This window comes from Hibiscus syriacus, unplaced genomic scaffold (genome assembly GCF_006381635.1).
Source record: "Hibiscus syriacus cultivar Baekdansim isolate YM2019G1 unplaced genomic scaffold, ASM638163v2 tig00112047_pilon, whole genome shotgun sequence".
NCBI lineage: Eukaryota > Viridiplantae > Streptophyta > Magnoliopsida > Malvales > Malvaceae > Hibiscus > Hibiscus syriacus.
The window spans coordinates 74,613-94,702 of NW_024063243.1; the positions used below are offsets into that span (position 1 = coordinate 74,613).

The 20,090-nt window shown below is 35.1% G+C and overlaps 1 pseudogene; it reads right to left on the reverse strand.

Annotated features, from left to right (window-relative positions):
* Window positions 1-15,803: 15,803 nt before the first annotated feature.
* Window positions 15,804-17,002, reverse strand: LOC120174329 (annotated as a pseudogene).
* Between the last annotated feature and the right edge of the window lie 3,088 nt (window positions 17,003-20,090).

Consider the following 20,090-nt stretch of genomic DNA (forward strand, 5'->3'; position numbering starts at 1 on the left):
GAGAGATTCAACCCTAGGTGAGAGAAAATTTATTTTTTGAGCAATTTTCTTTGGTTTTTGGATTAAGACGTGAAATAGAAAATTGTTCAATTTGAAGAGTTCTATCATTTGGTACCATTATTGCATGTTAATCTTACTTGAATGTGTTGAAAACATTTTGATGTTTTGATATAACAAATTAAGTTAAATGAATTTTAAGATTTTACAAAAGATTTTCTAAGTATATTCGATGTAATTATTCGAATATCAAAATATTACTCCAAGTCGTTCAAAGTTCATTTTAATCCTTACTAAAGTGTAAAATTGTGTTTTATACTTAAACTATTTTAAAACAATTTTACAAAGTATTTCGAACCTTAATCGAGCCAAAAATATTTTCTTTTTAAAAGGTTTCAAGAAAAAATCAGATTGCCTAGGGGGTACAGATTCCCCCCAGGGGGAACAGATTTTCCCCCATGGGGTACCGATTCCCCCTGTCTAACGGTAAAAACAGATTACACTTAGGGAAACGATACCCCATGAGGGGGTACCGATTCCCCCCACGCTCCAAGTTGTTTTATTAATTGTTTCTCATCCCCAAACGGCTCCAAAATATCCCCAACGACTATATACGACTTCAAACACATTCCAAGCTATAAATACAAGCTAAGGACACTTGAAGAAGTAATAGAACAACTATCCGAGCAATCAAATACAAGAGAAGAGTTTTTCATTCTTATTTCATCTTTCTCTTGTATATATTTTGTTCTTGTGAGCTCAATCTTGTAAACACCTACCTTAGAGAGGTTTTCTTGTTTACATTTCTTATCCTTTTGTAAAGGGGAAAGGTTCTAGCCAATCCCGTGTAAAAGCTAGGGAAAGGTTCTAGTTTAGCCCGGAAAAACTAGGGAGTTTGTAAGGTTACTCTTTATCCTCAAAAGAAAGAACAAATTAGTGAATTTGTTGGAAAATCCTTGGTGAGGAGCTAAGGTAGTGGACGTAGACTTTGGTTGAGAAAGTCGAACCACTATAAATCATTGTACAATTCTCTATCTTTCAATCTCCTTACTCCCTAAACACAAAACCATTCCGACCCTTCTTTGCAAACCGTTCCGATTGTCGATTTGAGCTTCCGAAAATCCCAACAATTGGCATCAGAGCCTAACTCGTTAAAAAGGTTTAACCACCTTCAGACGATCCTAGAAGAAGCTCTACCAATTCCCGACGCAACCGACAAAGAAATGACTTTTTCCTCCGGTGTTTATTATCTTGAAGAATATCCTATTATGGATTCACAACCGGTCAACAAGCCACCCTTCTTCAATGGAGCAAATTATGCACATTGGAAGAATAAGATGATGTACTTCATTCAATCATACAATCTAGGAGCTTGGTACTCAATCATGGACGGTTACTCCTCTCCACCCGACAAGTACAACGATTGGAGTAGAGAAGAGCAGAAAAATTTTCAGCTTAATTCTAAGACTACATATTCTATTTTGTGCTTTAGGCCCAAATGAATATGGAAGAGTCTCATCTTGTTCCAGTGCCAAAGAGATTTGGGATAAGCTCCAAGTCACTCATGAAGGAACCGACGAAGTGAGGGAATCAAAGAAAAATCTTCTCAACCATAGCTACGAGAACTTCAAGATGAAACCCGATGAAGATGATGATGAACAAAAAGAAGAGATGGTCAAGCTCTTGAAGGAACTCAAGAGATTCATGATTTCCAAGGAAGTGACACATGAATCAACCAAGAAGAAGAGTCCCCCGGTATGTTTCGATTGTCAAAGAAAGGGGCATGTCATGTATGAATGTCCTCTTTTAAAGAAAAAGGGGAAGAAGGCATTTGTTGCATCTTGGAGTGATGAAGCTGATTCCAATGATGAAGATGAAGTAGTCAACCTATGCCTCATGACCACTCAAGAAGGATTCGAGGTATCTTCTAACTCAAATGAATTTAATTCATTTACTTTTGATGAGTTACAAGATTCTAATAATAGGTTGTATTTGGGATTTAAGACCATGAATTCCAAATATACGAAATTAATTTCAAAACTCAAAATTGAAAATAAATCGATTTTGAAAGCTAGAGTTGATTTTGAAAATCAAAATGAAATTTTGAAAAATGATTTAGAACTTTCAAAAATCAAAATAAATGATTTAGAAAAGAAAAAATTTTGAGTTAGAAGTTAAGCTTGAAAGCTTAACAAAAGAAAAAGAATTAATTTCTAAAAACAATCTATTATGTTTAAAAATGGCAAAATGCTCACATTGTCATTATCATGGTCATATGGAACATACTTTTCCTTTGAAGAAAGGAAAACATTTTAAAATTAGGCAAGTATGGGTTCCAAAAGGAACAAGGGGCATTGTAACTAACGTTCAAGGATCCAAAGCAATTTGGATACCAAAATCTACTTAAATGTCTCTTGTAGGTGTGTAGAAGCAATTGTGATGAAAATGATGATATTCAAGATGCTCTAGCCACACATGAAAAAGGAATGGGTAACCTCTAAGCTTAATACTTTAATTTTGGATTATTTGGTTGCTCATTTGATTTTAAGCATGCATGAGTTTTGGTTTTAAATGATTATGCATCATTGTTTTAATCTCATGTATGTTGAAAAGATGATTATGATGAACATTTTAAAATTGTAATGATTTTCAGAATTTTTAGTTCATCATAATAAAATTTTGGTCAAAATTTGTTTTAATGCAAATGATATTTCTCTAACAATTGATATCAACTTTTCAAATACTTTGATTTTATAAATATTTTAAAAAATTTTGACCTAAATTTGAATGTTTATGCATGTGGTTTAAATAAAAATGATATATCTCTAATAATTGATATCAAAATTTTTCAAATGCATAACATTTTTAGAAAACTTTATGCATATGATCTTAAATTCAACAATTGGTATTGCATAAATTATTTTAGTCTTGGATATATTCAATTTCATATGCTACTAACATGTTTGTTATTCTTTGTTGAAATTCAATTTTGTTTAAGTGTCAAGATCTAAAAGAAAATTTTTATTTGGAATGCATTTATTGAGGGGGAGCTTTGATTTTTTCAAATGATTTTTAAAATGTCAAATTTACTACTCACTCTCCAAAGTTATTTTGAACTTCAAAGACTAGAGTCTTTTTGATTTAACAAAAAGGGGGAGAAGTGTTAAGGTGTTAAAGGGGAGAAGTGTTAAAGTAAGGGAGAGTAATTTCAAACTTTATTTCAAAATCTTAAAATTACTCAAATGTTTTGTTATATCAAAAAGGGGGAGATTGTTGAAAACATTTTGATGTTTCGATATAACAAATTAAGTTAAATGAATTTTAAGATTTTACAAAAGATATTCTAAGTATATTCGATGTAATTATTCGAATATCAAAATATTACTCCAAGTCTTTCAAAGTTCATTTTAATCCTTACTAAAGTGTAAAATTGTGTTTTATACTTAAACTATTTTAAAACAATTTTACAAAGTATTTTGAGCCTTAATCGAGCCAAAAATATTTTCTTTTTAAAGGGTTTCAAGAAAAATCAGATTGCCCAGGGGGTACAGATTCCCACCAGGGGGAACAGATTCCCCCTCAAGGGGTATTGATTCCCCCTGTCTAATGGTCAAAAACATATTGCACTTAGGGAACCGATTCCCCATAAGGGGGTACCGATTCCCCCACGCTCCAAGCTGTTTTATTAATTGTTTCTCATCCCCAAATGGATCCAAAACATCCCCAATGACTATATACGACTTCAAACACATTCCAAGCTATAAATACAAGCTAAGGACACTTGAAGAAGTAATAGAACAACTATCCAAGCAATCAAACACAAGAGAAGAGTTTTTCATTCTTATTTCATCTTTCTCTTGTATATATATTTTGTTCTTGTGAGCTCAATCTTGTAAACACCTACCTTAGAGAGGTTTTCTTGTTTACATTTCTTATCCTTTTGTAAAGGGGAAAGGTTATAGCTAATCCCATGTAAAAGCTAGGGAAAGGTTCTAGTTTAGCCCGGAAAAACTAGGGAGTTTGTAAGGTTTCTCTTTATCCTCAAAAGAAAGAACAAATTAGTGAATTTGTTGGAAAATCCTTGGTGAGGAGCTAAGGTAGTGGACGTAGACTTTGGTTGAGAAAGTCGAACCACTATAAATCGTTGTACAATTCTCTATCTTTCAATCTCCTTATTCCCTAAACACAAAACCGTTCCGACCCCTCTTTACAAACCGTTCCGGTTGTCGATTTGAGCTTCCGAAAATCCTAACAGAATGATAAGATCCTAACTTTTAGGGTTTATGTACATGTTAGATTTCATGCTAATCTTGCTTGAATGATGATTAAAATCACCAAGAAATGCTTCTTGGATTTTCAGTCTAAACTCTAAATTTAGGGGAAATTGTGATTTAATGAAATTATATTAGGGGTTTAATTGTAAAAGCTTGGAAATGTTGATTAGAGGTTGATTTCATGCTTGAATAAATTAAAATTAAGTGAAAATCATGGAACCCTAACCTTGGAATATTCAACCTAAGCATTAGAAGGTGAGAAAAATTATAGAAAAATTATGTCAGGGTTGGATATGATGTAGGAAGGATTCTACAAGCCTTAGAAAGTTATAAAGACCTTTATGTAATTTTGTGAAAGTTAGGGGACCTATTCAAAAATTATAAAAATTATGGGATCAATGTGTTATTATTCAATAGTTGATGTACTTTTCTGGAAATTAATGTTAGAGTGTTGAAATTGATGTTAGAATGTGAAATTGAGCCATTTTGGAAAATTGGTAAAAGTTGAGGATAAAATCACAAATATGGAAAAGTTGGCAACTTAAATGAAAATGACATGTGAAGTTTGGATAAATTTGGATTAAAAGGAACTTGAATGGTAAATTAGAAGTGTTAATGTCAACATTTATGTTGTGACATGGAATTTGTATCGAATGAGCATCAGAATATTTTTAGGAATTTATTTTCTAAATTGTGCCTATGTTAGTAAGATTCTAACATGTGGTTTGAATTCATATATGTTTTGTATGATGCCCATTTAGATTGTGTACTTGAAATCAAGATCAAACATTAGTAAAGCTAAGGAGAAGCTTAAGGATGAAATGTGAATTTCTAAGAAAGGTTTACAAGCTAAGGACACCATGTTAGTGCATATTTAATCTTTATTTATGTTATTGAGAAAACATTGGCTTGCGATGAGACAATGACAGAGTCACTATGGTAAGAATTGACTCCTAATGTTGTGTGATTTGTTGATTTATGCATATATGTGCATTTGGTGAGCTAATAAAATTAGTGAATAAACTGAAAATACAAATTGGTGAAATCTGCCTAGATTTGTGTTCTAACAGTAAGTTTAGAAAATCACCATAAATTCCATAGAGATTATTAGAGGATGGTTTTTATACATTTTTATTCTCATATCAGTATAGCTTCATTTAGAACAAACGGCTAATGATTTCGAGAACTATACAATAAGATATGAATTTTTAACCGATGATAGGTTAGAAAACAAGGCAACAAATTCTGGTCAAAACAACCTCTGTAAGTCAGCTTTGAAAATTCACTATAAATTGGACAAGTTGAACAAGAAAAAATTCCTTGTATGGTTAGATTTATATTTGAGTCTAATTTCTAGTGGTATAAACGGAATAATTTTTAAGTGTGTAGGTTAATACATAATAATATTTATTTGAAAGTAGTGCAAACTGCCATCATATGAAATGTGTCATTAATTGTGTTTTCATGTTACTTTTATGTTATATGCTATTATAAATGTTCTAAATGAGTTAAATGTATTATAATTGTCATGATAGTTATGCTATTTATTACAGGATGAATATGACGTGTATATGTTCAAAAGAAAAGTAATTGATGATGATCATGTTATATTTATTCTATGTGGAAATGAAATGTTTTGGGCATGAACTGCCCATTACGTTATCATATGAATGGTTGGATGTGTTGATATATTGAAATCTCTGATAATTCAATAACATAATAATAATTAATGGAAAAGCTCATTGTATGTTGCATTGAGAGTCGTATGTATACTAGGCATGCCAAGAAATTGAGTAAAGTTCAAGTTAAGTTAAGTAATGGTACATTCGTGTACATTACATACGACACCATTGGTGCATATGATATGATTTGCACTTGGAGTGCATCTTATGATGATGATTGGCACCGTATGGTGCCTAGTGCACACATTATGTATGACTCACGTACCTTGTACTTTCATAAATATTCATTGGGTACGAATTTGAAAATTAAGTTATGAATCTGAAAGTAAGTTATGAATCTGAAAAAAAGTTCTGAATCAGAAAATGAATTATTAAATGTAAAAGTATTGGTTATGTAAATAAATATGAAAGTGAAAGTTCTAAAAAGTATCTGAATGAAAAAAAATAAGACATGATTGTTACGTCTACTATTGATTATCATGGTTCTTACAAAATCATGAGATAATGATTTTCAGGATCTGATGAGGAAAAATGGCTCGAATAAGTCGGTTTGAATATTTAATGATTTTATTTGAATTTAAGTTTAATGTTTTAAATTATTATGATATTTTTAATTTTTATAAAAGGGAACTATATTGTTTAGATGATGTTGTTAAGTTATTTAATATTTTATATCGTCTTAGTTTGTTTATAATGCCTCACTAAGTGTATACTTAACGTGTGATGATTTTCACGCGTAAGTAAAGAAGAGCAAGTGAAGTAAGGAGTTGAGTGTGCATCAATCAACAAAGAAAAGTTACAAATATCAGTAATGACATCCTACTATTTTAAATTTTCTAGATGGCATGTATACGAATAAGAAATATCTAAGATACATATTATGGATATAAATATGAATTTAAGTTTTATGTTTTAGATAAAAAATATATTTGACTAGAATCAAGAAATATTTTGAAATTAGACAGTTTTTAAGCAGTATCGTTTAGTAATGAACTATTAAAACTTCTGCCTAAAATAAGGTTTGATTTATATGATAATTTACAATATTTAAATTTAAATGATTAAGTGATTTTAGTAAGAAGGTTTAAATTTTACGAACAAATTTTTTTACGGATTTTCAAGTATGGAATGTTACAAAAGTCAGTGTGACGTCCTTAACTTGTATTTAAGCACGTGTACGGGTTAAGGGTGTTACACAAGTCATTCGATACTGATAACATTATAATTGCTCAGGAAGTGGTTCATTCTATGTGTATGAAGAAGGGCAAAGTTGGCTTGATGGCGATTAAATTAACATTGAGAAGTCGTATGATTGTCTTGAGTGGTCATTAATTGATGATACCGAGATTTGCAGCTTCCAAGTGTTATGAAATGGGGAAATGCCTCACATCTTTAAACTAACCAGAGAGATCCGACAAGGGGACCCGTTCTCTTTGTATCTTTTTGTTTTATGCATGGAGCGTCTAGCTCAAGCGATCAGGGGGAGTGTGGATAGTGGCGAGTGAAAACCTGCAATTTTGAGTCGTAATGCCCTGTTCTCTCTCGTCTCTTTTTTGCAGATGATATAGTGTTATTTGTGGAGGCTTTCGTCGAGCAATGTCAAACTATTGGCGGAATCTTGGATGCGGTTTGTAGAGTCTCTGGACACAAGGTTAGTCTCCAAAAGACTACCATTTTTTCTCTAAAAATGTTAATTCTAATTTGCGACAATCCATTAGCTTGGGGTTTGGTTTCCATGAAGTCAAAGATTTGGGTAAATGTCTAGGTGTCCCTCTTCTCCACTCTCGGGTTACAAAAGCTTCCTATGATTATATGGAATTTTATCCTTGGCGGGTCGGACTTGCGAAGGCAGTGCTATCTTCTATTCCTTTTTATATTATGCAATCCATGTTACTTCCGAAGGGGACTTGCGAGGAGATTGAAGTTGATACGATCATTTGTGTGGGGCCACACAGAGACGAAAAGAGGAATTAATCTCGTGAAATGGTATGACGCTTGAAAACCAACAGTGGAAGGAGGGCTCGGTTTTTAGAAACTTGATCAGCAAAATGCTACTTTTTTTTATGAAGATTGCATACAACCTTGTGCATAAAAAATCCAACTTTGGGTTCAAATACTACGTGCGAAGTATAAGTGGGGTAATGATATTCCAAACTCACTCATTAGGAATAATTACTCTCGGCTCTGGAAGGGAGTTTCCATGGTGTGGGAAGAAGTGCGACAAAACTTAGCGTGGAACGTTGGAGATTGGCATCGACTGGACTCTTGGAATGATATGTGGCTCTGGGATTGGGGACCTTTGAAGGATTATTTAATCGACCCTTCGTTGAGTGTCTCTTCCATGTAGAAGTGTAGCGTCTATGGTCAACGAGAATGGCGAGTGGGCTTGGGTGGATCTAAATCCTTTACTGCCTGATACGGTTCTTATCAGATTACATGCTACGATACCTCCAGTCGACACGTCTAGGGAAGATACTCTCGGTTGGCAGTGGAGGGCTGATCGAATGTTCTCAGTCAAAACAGCGTATGATCTTCATATGGATCATTCAAGCTACAGCCGTATGGGGTTTAGAAAGTGACTGCAAAATATCGTGGTTTGCAAAGGATTAAGACTTTCCTTTGGTTGATGGCTTGTGAGCCTCTGCTAACCAACACCGAGAAGGTTAGACGCCACCTGAGCACCGATAATCATTGTGGAGTTTGTAGCACGGAGGAGTCCATTGATCATCTTTTTCGGAAATGCCTTACAACCCACACTATATGGTCTGGTTTGATCAAAAGTGATAATCTGTATGATTTTCTGACAAGAGAAATCAAGGATTGGATCCGCATTAATCTTTTAAATCCAGGATTTTACGTTCATGAGGTTTCGGACTGAGATCTCCTCTTTGGAGCTATTGTTTGGTCAATCTGGTCTTATTGCAAAAAGGTCTTTGATCTTGACAACATTGATGGAGTATCATGGATCGAAGTAGACGCCTCCAGAATGAAGCTGTTTCTGCTCTTACATCGGCCATGGCTCAATCAACTAGCCCTTGCCAGCCTCGCCAAGCTGCTATAAGGTGGTGTCCACCCCCTGAGAACTGGTGTAAAAATCAACACGGAGGGTGCTCGTAATGGAGATGAGTGTTGGGAAATAAACCGAGTACGAGTAATTTTCCTATAACCATATTAGTGAGAATGAGAAATAAAAGAGGAAAAATAATACCCGAAATTGATAACGGAGTTCAGCCAATTTGCTTACATCTCCGGACTGCTGCAGATCTTTTACTAAGAGAGAAAATTTACAGGTGTTTACAAAACACTCACTACTCACAAGAAAGCTCTCTAGTATTGGGAGAAAGAAATGATTTTTGGGATGATTTTGAAGCTAAATGAGCTAGGGTATTTATAGTTGAAGCTTAAGGACTAATCTTGTAAATACCTTAAAGTGTGCAGTGGCTAAAATGTAATTAACTCAAAAACATTTTAATTAAAAAATTTTGTTGAAAAACCACTCCACTTTGCATTTGTTTTTCAACAATTAGCCGCCCCTGTTGAAATCAATTTAGCCGCCCCCTGTTTTTGACTTTACAATCTCCCACTTGAAGACTGATTTTAATCTGTCTTCACACCTCAATCAATGCAGCAGCATTTCTGGCCTTGTTAGTTTAGCATGCCAACTGAAGCTGAACACAACTTCAGTTTGTCCGTAGTCACCGTCTTTGTTAACATATCTGCTGGATTTTGAGCTCCACTAATCTTTTCAAGTTTCAAAATCTCATCTTCCAGAAGAGATCGGATAAAATAATATCGCAATTGTATGTGCTTTTTCCTAGAATGAAAAGACGGATTCTTTGCTAGATGGATAACACTTTGACTGTCGTAATACAAGACATTGTTTTCTTGTTTCTTGCCTAACTCTTCCAAGAAACTTTGGAGTCAAACCATCTCCTTCCTGGCTTCCGTAACAGCGATATATTCTGCTTCAGTTGTGGAGAGAGCAACTATCTTCTGTAGTTGAGAAACCCAACTCACTGCTGTTCCTCCTAGAGTATAGACATATGTTGTAGTGCTTCTTCAAATGTCGACATTTCCGGCTAAGTCAGCATCTACATAGCCTGTCAGTATCGTATCTCCACCTTTGAAACAAAGTGCTTGTTTTGTGGTACCCCGCAGATATCTGAGGATTCATTTGACTGCTTCCAGTGTACCTTACCCGGATTATTATGTACATGCTAACAGCTCCCACTGCTTGAGCAATATCTGGTCTGGTACAAACCATGACATACATCAAACTTCCAATTATTGAGGCATACGACACCTTCACCATGTGTGCACGTTCTTCCTTCGTCTTTGGTGACTGTTCTTTGAAGACTCTAATATGAACACCTAAAGGTGTACTTACTGGTTTAGCATCTTGCATGTTGAAACTGGAGAGTACTTTGTTGATGTACTCAGCCTGTGATAACATCAAAGTCCCCGACTTTGTGTCTCTCTTAATCCTCATCCCAAGAATCTATTTTGCAGCGCCCATATCTTTCATTGCAAACTGCTTCGACAATTTTTTGCTTTAAGTGTATAATCTCTTGCATGTGTGAGCCTGCAACAAGCATGTCATCAACGTACAATAATAAAAATAATGAAGTTGTTGTCGAACCTCTTAATATAGCAACAATGATCTGCTTGGCACCTGGTAAAACCACTGCTACTCATGAAGCTATCGAACTTCTTATACCACTGTCTAGGAGCTTGTTTTAAACCATACAAGCTCTTCTTCAACCTGCATACCAGGTTTTTCTTGCCTGCCTCTTTAAAGCCTTCTAGCTGCCTCATATAGATTTCTTCCTCCAAATTACCATGAAGGAAAGTTGTCTTTACATCTAACTGCTCAAGATGTAAATTCTCTGCAGCTACAATTTTCAACTCCAGCCTGATTGTAGTCAATTTTACGACTGGAGAGAAAATTTCATTGTAGTCAATACCTTCCTTTTACTGAAAACCTTTGACAACCAATCTTGCTTTGTAGCGTTTTCTCCCATCGTGCTCTTCTTTGATCCTGTAGATCCACTTGTTATGGAGCGCTTTCTTGCCTGGTGGTAATTCAGCTAATTCCCACATCTGATTTGACATACGTGAGTCCATCTCATCTTTCATGGAAGGCTCTCACTTGACTGAATCCTCCACCTGCATTGCTTCATCATAGCACTCTGGTTCACCATTGTCAGTCAGCAACAAGTAGTGCAAAGAAGGCGAATAACGCTGGGTTAGTTTAGGAATTCTGGAGGAGCATCTTAGTTCCGGTGTGTCTGGTTCTTCTTGAACTACTTCGAGACTGATTTGAACATCATTTCCAGAAATCTCCTCAAACTCAGAAAATTCCTTTGTTTTAGCTTCGGTATTGGAGCTACTTGATTCTATGGGTGCCCTATCTTTGTACATCACATTTTCATTGAAAATGACATCTATGCTTCTGATGATCTTTCGATTTTAGTAATCCCAAAACCAGTAACCGAACTCATCACCACCATAACCAACAAAGACATATTTGTTGGACTTGGCATCAAGTTTACTTCTTTCAGCAGAATTTATGTGTACATAAGAAATACAACCAAACACTCTTAAGTGTGAAAGGTTTATTTCTTTCTTGCTCCAAGCTTCCTCCGGTATTCCACCATCCAAGGGAACTGAGGGCCCACGGTTGATCAGGTAAGCTGCAGTGTTGATAGCTTCAGCCCATAGCAATTTGGGCAATCCGACATGTACCCTCATGCTTCTGGCACGTTCATTCAGAGTTATGTTCATGCGCTCTGCTACGCTATTCTGCTGCGGTGTCATGGGAACTGTTGTCTCCATCTTGATCCCATTATTTGCGCATAAATCTCTGAATCTACTATTTTTGTACTCTCCTATATTGTCAGACCTCAACCGCTAGCCTTTCAAACGAGTTTCATTTTTCACCATGACCTTCCATTTTCTGAATGTATCAAAGACTTCTGATTTCTTTTTCAGAAAATAAACCCATACCTTCCTTGTTGAATCATCGATGAAGGTGACATAATATAATGAGCCTGCAAGAGATGGAACTGGAGATGGTTCCCATACATCAATATGAACCAACTATAACTTTTCTGCCTTGGGAGTCTTGTCAATCTTTGTAAAACTGACTTTCTTTTATTTGCCAAAGATGCAATCTTCACATAGTCCGACATCTACATTCTTTAGATCTGACAACTTCCCTTTTGACAAAAGTGTCTTCATCCCTTTCTCGCTCATATGGCGAAGCCTTTGGTGTCATAGGTTTAATTTTCCATCAGCATATGTTACTGCAATGATATTCTCCAAATTTGAGGTTACATAGAGAGTATCAGTCTTCTTACCACGAGCAATGACGAGTGCTCCTTTGGTAATCTTCCATTCACAGCCTAAAAAGGTTGTACTATAACCTTCTCCATCAAGCTGTCCTACAGAAATCAAATTTCTTTAGAGGCCAGGAATATGTCTCACTCCTTTCAGTATCCAGGTGGTCTGGTTTGGAAACTTTAGTCGGATGTCTCATTTTCCGACGATCTTCAAGGTTTCATCATCAGCTAGATGAACCTTCCCAAAATCACCACTAACATAGTTCTCCATGATTTCTCGGCATGGGGTGGAGTGGAAAGATGCCCCTGAATCTAAGATCCATGATTACATCGGACTATTGACGCTTATAATCATTGCATCACATGTCTCCTCTGTCATGTTGGCAGATTCCTGTGCGCCGATATTTTTCTTCGGTGCTCGGCAATCTCTTTTAAAGTGACCTTTCTTGTCGCAATTATAACAGGTAAAATCTTACTTTCCCGTTCTTGATTTTCCCCTTTCTGGATTTGGATCTTCCATAATTTGAATTTCTTTCTGAAGTTCTCCCTCTGGACTCCGTGTGTAAGGCTGAGGAGGTTGATGCTTCACCCGATTCTATCCGTCGAATTTCTTCACTCAATACCAGATCTCGAACTTCATCGAATTTCAATTTGATATTTCCTGACGAGCTGCTGACTACTGTAACAGTAGCATTCCAACTGTCTAGTAGAGATGATAAGAGAATTAAAGCTCGAACTTCATCATCGAATTCAATTTCCACGTAACTCAATTGGGTTGTGATAGTGTTTAGTTCATTCAGGTGTTGTGCCACTGATGCTCCTTCCGCCATCCGCAAATTAAATAATCGCCTCATCAAGTGAACTTAGTTTGAGGCCGATGGCTTCTCATACATACTGGAGAGAGCCGCCATAAGACCCGTCGTGGTCTTTTCCTTTGCTATGTTAAAAGCAACATTGCGAGATAACGTCAGTCGGATAACTCCGAGGGCTTGTCTGTTGAGAAGAGCCCAGTCTTCATTCATCATGCCCTATGGTTGCTTTCCTGAGAGAGGTTGATATAGATTTTTCTGGTACAAAAAATCTTCAATCTGCATCTTCCAAAAGCCAAAGTCCGCACCATCGAACTTTTCAATTTTCACATTCCTTTTGTCTACAGTCATCGCTCCCACTCGAATCTGGATTCGTTTGCATCGTTTCTGACAATTCTTACGAACCACCGTGTATTAGAACACCTTCGTCGACAAATTTGTATCGCCGACTAAATTTTAATATTCACGAAATTTACTGTTCGCATGAATAGTAATCTCGCAAAAAAATTGACAAAATTCACAACCAAAAGCTCTGATTATCAGTTGTTGGGAAATAAACCGAGTACGAGTAATTTCCCTATAACCAGATTAGTGAGAATGCTAAATAAAAGCGAAAAAATAATACTCGAAATTGATAACGGAGTTCAGCCAATTTGCTTATGTCTCTGGACTGCTGCAGATCTTTTACTAAGAGAGAAAATTTACAGGTGTTTACAAAACACTCACTACTCACAAGAAATCTCTCTAGTAATAGGAGAAAGAAATGATTTTTGAGATGATTTTGAAGCTAAATGAGCTATGGTATTTATAATTGAAACTTAAGGACTAATCTTGTAAATACCCTAGAGTGTGCAGTGACTAAAATATAATTAACCTAAAAATATTTTAATTAAAAAATCGGTGCCCCGTTGAAAAACCACTCCACTTTGCATTTGTTTTTCAACAATTAGCCGCCCCTGTTGAAATCAATTTAGCCGCCCCCTGTTTTTGACTTTAGAATGAGGACTTCACATCCTGTGGAGGGGTTACTCGCTCGTGCACGAGAGAGTGGATTCTTGTTTGGTATTTGTTCATCGCTCGAGGCCAAATTACGGGATGCCCATAAGTGAATGCAAGCTTGGAACCAAGGAGAGCGTCGTGTTATTTTGGAAATGGATAGCGTTGAGGCCCTGCAGATCATACAAAGGAAGAAGCATTGTTCTGTTTCCTTTTCCTTGACGGATCGAATTTTTGCTTTTTTAAATAGGGACTGGAACGTTCAGTTCCGCCATACTCCCCGAGCTACCAATAAAGTTGCTGACAAGCTAACTAAAATGGCTGATTTTGGAGGTACTAGTATTCGTATGTACTTCGACCCTTCTGTTCTGGTATTATCGTTGCTGCAGGAAGAGGAAAATGCTACTGGTCTTATGACCAGGGACTGAGTCTTTTGTACTATCCATCATCTTTACCATGATCGTTAGGCTTTGCTATCACTAGATAATACCTTTCACTGCATTTTAAAAATTGAAATTGAAATGTTTAACTAACTTAAATTAAGGTAAACTGTGCATTTAATATCTAAAGTATCATTTTTAGTTCATTTTAGTACTTTTAATTTTTTCAAAACCATATGTAACGTTTTGTTTTTCTTTCATTTTAGTACCGACATTAAATATTTAACGCATTTAATACTTAAACTATCAGTTTTGATCCATTTTAATACATAAACTTTCATTTTTTTCAAAACTTAAAGTTAAATTTTGAACATGACACTAAAATAAAATAAAAACTAAACTTTATATATTGTTTTGAAAAAAAAAATAACAGTTTAAGTACTAAAATAGACTAAAACTGATAGTTTAGATACTAACCACAAAATTTACCCTTTAATTTAATTGATACTATTATTAACATATTATAAAAATATGAAATTAAATATTTATAATCATTCGATATCTTTCGATATAAAGATGAAATCTAAATAATATAGTTATTATACAAAAATTAAATTAAAATTTTAAATATAATATTTCATATTAATGTATAAAAGTTATAATTATTTAATTTCAAATAAATAAATTTGATTTTTTTTGATAAATTCTAAAATGTAATCTTAATCTTCCTTAGAAGGGAAGGGAAACAAAAACTCTATGGAAGAAAGGGAAACCTTTCTAATAAGTTTAAAACCCAAGATCTAAGAGAATATAAGGGAAAAACAGATGAACAACTTGGCATAAACCAAACCATCTTAGTAGAAGATATGCAGGTATAAACGGAGTATTTCATTGATGTATGTCTGACCTGTGTAAGATGATAATGATTGCTGATCAAGAGTTCAAGTTGTCGACCTAGAATTGTTTGTAGAATCCATACAAACTCGTCAAGAGCTACTTGATATGAACAATTTGAACAACTAAGGAATCCATTTTTGTCCTCCTGTTTGAGCTAACAAAACCCACATGTTCCAGAATAGTAACAACTAGATATCACGAAAAAAAAATACTACGCTACACCATTTACCCAACAGGAAAATTCCATTGCCCTTCCAATTATGCAAGACCTGCCTAAGCCAAATTGCTTTTCATCAATTCCTGAAAAATCAGCGTTGCATACCTTATAAAACATCAACGACAATGGCAAACATACACACATACACGTCGCCTTATCAATATAGGATCAGTTGATTAATAGATCGGACACCGATCATTATACTAAAAAAGAAAAAAAGTGAAAAGGGAGAACAACGCCAACGATGAGAGTACCGGAAAAGAAGATCCAGAGGAAGTGTCTTCCGGTTTCGGAATCAATTCTAAGCGGATGGCGTCCCAAATCGGTTGCGGAGATCATCAATCCCTTTCTCAAATGACTTTGAAAGCTCAGAAATGGAAGTTTTGCAAACTGATATCAATAGAACGGACAATAAGATGATGGAATTTCACAATTCAAAGGTTAAGATGATTGGAAATGGTTTTGATAAGTAAAACCAGATGAATGATCCAAAGGTTTATGAACAACCTAATCAAAATTAGTTTCCAAATTATCTTTCGTAACTCTTTGTTAGGGTCATATTAAATTTCAACTAACCAGCCCACTCAACTAAGCGAAAAGAATGTAAAACATGGCAATAATAATGAAAGTCAGTGTTGATAACTAGCAATGAAAAGAAGTAGCTCGACAATACCACGAGATGCAGTGGCTTGAGCATCTGCCATGAATTCTGCATATGAGGCCTGAAATTAAACAAAATGAAAAAGAAATTAGATAACAGCATAGGAACTGGAAAGAAAATAATCAAGAATCGAAATATTTACTTTCATTGCTTCATGGCTGCTATCAATCTTTTCCGATATCTTCTTGTATTCTTTTCAGCTTCCTCCATTACTTGTTGGCATGCTTGTGTCTGGATCTGTCGAATTAGAAAACAATAAAAGTATACTAGTAAGTTCTAACCGCTTTTAAATTCAGTTCCTTATTTCATGTAAATAATCAAACGGAACAAGCTGGAAACGGAGGGACAGAGAGAGACCTTGAAGCGCTTGTGGAGGCGAGAGTGAGAGGCGTCGAGATCCTTGAGAATCTCAGAGTGAGAGCGATCGATGAGGTTCCGCTTCATATCCTCCAACCGAGAAGATGCGAATTCCTTAAGATCGGAGATGGTGGTTAGGGTTTTGTTGTTAGGAGGTGAGGACTGAAGATTGAAGAAAGCGGAAGCTGAATTGGAATGGGAGGACTTAGCTATATTCCTCTTCCTCTTGTTGAAAATGGTTGATTTGGGAGGAGACTGGTTTTCCTCCGGAGCAGGAGATGCCATTGGCAATGGCGACCTTCGATTGCTTCTCCACTGCATTTTCGTTCGCGATCAGCGTTTTTCGTTTCAACTGAGTTTCTCCTGAATGATATTTGTAGCTGCTAACGGATTGGCGGGGTTTTTTTTTCAAATTTGCTTGGTAACTTTTGTGGTCGATTTGATTGCTACCCGCTGTATCTGTCAACACGTGGACGTATTTATCATATTTCATTTTTCTTTAATTCTGGAAAAATACTTTTTTTAATTAAAAAAAATTATAGCCGATCTCTTGGTGATATCCCATATCCGGGCAAAGAAAAATATATGCATTATTATGTGATACAATATAAGGTTCATATACTTGGTAGTGTAAGATAAAATTTAACTATGAAGTAACTGGAGTGCGAGGGCTCTTCTGCAAATGGGTATGAGATGGCAAGTGAATGACTTTTAGCTTCTAAATAGAGTGCCTTGTCGAGTTGCATCCTCACACAACTCGGTTATTGGTAAAGTGACTGACTTGAAAGACCCGGTTACGAAAGGGTGGAATGAAGAATTAGTTATCAGTGTGTTCGATGAGGTTGAGGCGGAGCAAATTCTCAGCATTGCGATGATCTAGCCACCACCTAGAGCATCGTCGGGTTTGAAGTGCGAAAAAGTCAGGATTGTTCTCGATTCGAAGCGCTTACAGGCTTTCGCTACAGTGTGCAAGTATTTCACAAACTGCTATAGCTGTATTTCGATACATTTGGGCTAGTGTGCGTCAAAGGAAAATTAAACTGCAGTTGTGGAAATTCATACATAATTACGTTCCATCGCTACAGAATCTAAGCATTAAATGACTCATTAGTAATCCTACTTGTGTTAGTTATGGTAACACTGTTGAAACAGGACTACATATCATTCGTGATTGTGTTCTAGCACAGCAAGTTTGGGTGGATTTACATATTCAATGGTCTCTAAAAGCTTCGACGATGGACTGTACAGATTGGTTGCATTGGGTATTTATAAACAGCCACGCCAATAGACATGCCCAGATTTTAACTACTATTTGGGCTATACGGTATGCCCGGAACATTCGGTATCAGCAAGGTAAGATTTTCAGAAAAGATGACCTTACCTGTTTGATCCGAACCCAATGCAAAGATTTCTCCACTGCTAATGCTCGACTGGCCACTCTGTTTTCTACTGAAGCTAGTTATTGGAAACCACCTGAGGCACCGATGCTGAAAGTGAACTTCGACGCTCGGTTTGTACTTACACAGAAACAATCCTGGTTAAGGTTGTGATTCGCAATATTCAGGGTTAAATTCTAGGCGCATGCAGAAGATAGGTTGCAAGGGTTACCTCAGCATTTGTGGCGGAGGTGGCGGCGGTGAACCATGCTATACAACTGGCTCTGGACTTGGAATTTCTGGAAGTTATCATCGAGGGGGGTTACCTCAGATTTAATTATGATTTTTTTGATACAATAAAAAATTATGAATTTGATTATAAATAAGTGTCTTTATTTTTAAAAGAAAAATAACGATAAATTTATTATTAGTATGTTTTAATTATAAAGGGTCAAGAGTTTTATGTTAGATTTATGAAATTCATAGTATTTTTTGATGAAAAAAATATTAGATTCATAGTTTTTCTATTAATCTGAGGTAATTATAAAATAATATATGGTCAAAGACAACTCTCAATCATTTAATATTAAATGTCTTAATTATTTAACATTAACGCTCACACCTATGATATTCCTGGTGTTCAAACCTGATATCTCAAGGAACAATAATAATTTCTTTATCACTGAGATAATTTTATTTGTGTTCGTATTTAGAATGCTAAACAGGAGAGAACTGGAAAATTTTGAGGTTTAAAAGTCATCAGTGACAACGATGAAGGACTAGTGCTACGAAACTTTGATCGGATTCATGAGGTCAAAAAAATTAAAACTTTTATTAGTGTATCACATCATCAAACAAACAATATTTAATTTTCCAGCAACCAAAATATTATACATAGATAATATAGGTAACCAAAAAAATAATATATAGATAATATAAGTGACCAAAAAGTTGTTCTTTTTAAATTCAATGAGTAAAAGTAGCAATCATTAAACTAAAGTGACCATTTCAGTAGTTTACCCAAAATATGCTTTCTGGCTCCCGTCGTCCTGGACCTGGAGTTTATTGTGAATTCGCCCCTTTCATTTTGGGCCTGGGAAGTCCAAAGTTGTTGGCTTTTTTGCTGATCATTTATAAAACAAGCGTTGGTTGGTGGTGTCTTAGGTTTCAATTCATTATATTATCTTATTAATTAGGGGAAAAGGACAAGATAAAAGCCAGAGTGTGGACCCTGACTGTCCTATGTCAATTGAATGAGTTGGGTTTGTAATTTTCCATTCCAAAATCATCTATACACATCAGATTCCTTTATGAAATTAATAACAATAATAATAATAATAATAATAATAGGGTAAAACCACAAATAGTCCCTCAACTATAGGGTATTATTTTATCAAGTCTTTTGACTATTAAAAGTTACAAAATAATTCTTTAATTATTTTATTGAGTCTTTTGACTATTAAAAGTTACAAAATAATCACCGATTATTCATTATGTTCCGAACTCGTCATTTTTCGTTAAAAATTAATGATATTCCGAATTTAAAGTTAACATGCTAACTTTGATATGGTAAAATATGATATTGAAATCTCAAACGACTATTATATTTCAATCATCATACTAATGTCAAGCTTAGGCAACCACCAACTTTTTAACAAAAAATTATGATTTTAGAACATAATGAATAGTCGTTGAGATCATTTTGTAACTTTTAATAGTCGATGGACTTAATAAAACAATATTCTATAGTCGAACGATCATTTTATAACTTTTAATAATATAAATACTTAATAAAATAGTATCTTATAATCGAGAGATCATATATGTACTTTAACCTAAAAAAAGTATGGATATGGGCATCAGCTTAACGTAGCTTGGTTTGAAACTTTCAAAGCATCCCCATCAAATAGCTGAGATAATCTGGAATCTGATTTTTTTTGGCCGCTCATCGGAATCAGGTTTATTTTGCTTGATTTTATATAAAAGTGATGGTCACTTTAGCATGCGTAAATATATAATATTGAAATCTTATTTTTAAAAATAAAGTATATGAATGAATTATTTTCATGTTATTGATAACATTTGAACAAGTAAATCCTGCAA